The sequence below is a fragment of the Tachysurus fulvidraco genome, chromosome 15 (assembly GCF_022655615.1).
Source record: "Tachysurus fulvidraco isolate hzauxx_2018 chromosome 15, HZAU_PFXX_2.0, whole genome shotgun sequence".
Taxonomy (NCBI): domain Eukaryota; kingdom Metazoa; phylum Chordata; class Actinopteri; order Siluriformes; family Bagridae; genus Tachysurus; species Tachysurus fulvidraco.
This window is the reverse complement of record NC_062532.1, coordinates 23,546,755-23,547,760: the sequence shown is the minus strand read 5'-3', so window position 1 is coordinate 23,547,760 and position 1,006 is coordinate 23,546,755. Positions and strand designations below refer to the sequence as shown.

The following is a 1,006-nucleotide window of genomic DNA, read 5'->3' as shown; positions in this document are numbered from 1 at the left end:
TAGAACACTGTACAGCGTGGAGGAACAGCGGCACACGATCAGTGTGGAGATTATTTTATATCACTACATACATGTGGGACAAATAAAGTCACTCAATGATATTTATCTTATATTACAGACCCATAGAACAAGGCATTCCTTAAGGCTCTGTTACACACACACACACACACACACACACACACACACACACACGAACCAAGGAATGACAAATTTTACAAACAAAAAGGAAAAAAGCCACAAAATTCGAAGCCAAATGTTAAGCCAGGAGCATCATAATGCACAAGAAATGTATATAGTATAGAATATAAAATATAAACTTTTCTTATGTTCCTCTTGTTCTCAGGTCTACTAATAAATCTCTAACGCTTCCTTATTCAGGTTTATTCACAAGGAATTCTAAATGAATTCTGACACTGTTCTCCCAGGAAAATAAAAAAGATGGGGAAAAAAGAAAAGAAAGAAAGCCGTTACATTCGTTAGACAGCTGAAACGAAGGTAAACCTGACTCGGACTCTGTCACTAAGGCCACGCCCACACTGACACGCCCACTTCCTTTTACGGGAGTTTCGACACAAACCATTTTCTGGTACGTTGTCAGAAAGGGAAGGAAACGACACGTTTAAATTAAAACAGTACTCAATAAAGAAAGAAAGGGGCGGGGCTCTCGTTAAGTACTGGACATACATATAGAGCGGTCAATCATCCCTGGTTCAAGAGCAGATCTGATGGACAAGAGTCAGTGTCTACTACATTCAGTGTGGACTGAGGGCCAACATTGTGAAGTCTTATTTGATGGATGATCTCGAGCGTAGCGTCACGGCAGATAAGACCGCGTTGTTTAGGAAGATTTAACAGAACCTTTATTAGTGCAAAAACGTTCAGTGTGAACAAACCGAACGTGTGCTCAAAGTGAACGAACGACGACGACGCGGTCATTCGCTCGTGTGCAGGAGTCAGTCGGAGGAAAAGCTTCAGCTGCTGGAACGTCGCTCCTGACTGACTGAAG

At 41.8% G+C, this 1,006-nt stretch overlaps 2 pseudogenes; both read right to left on the bottom strand.

Moving 5' to 3' along the window:
- The window catches only part of LOC125138627, a 17,722-nt pseudogene extending 17,142 nt beyond the window's left edge, over window positions 1-580 (bottom strand).
- Window positions 581-971: 391 nt separating this feature from the next.
- Window positions 972-1,006, bottom strand: part of LOC125138626 — a 5,753-nt pseudogene continuing 5,718 nt past the window's right edge.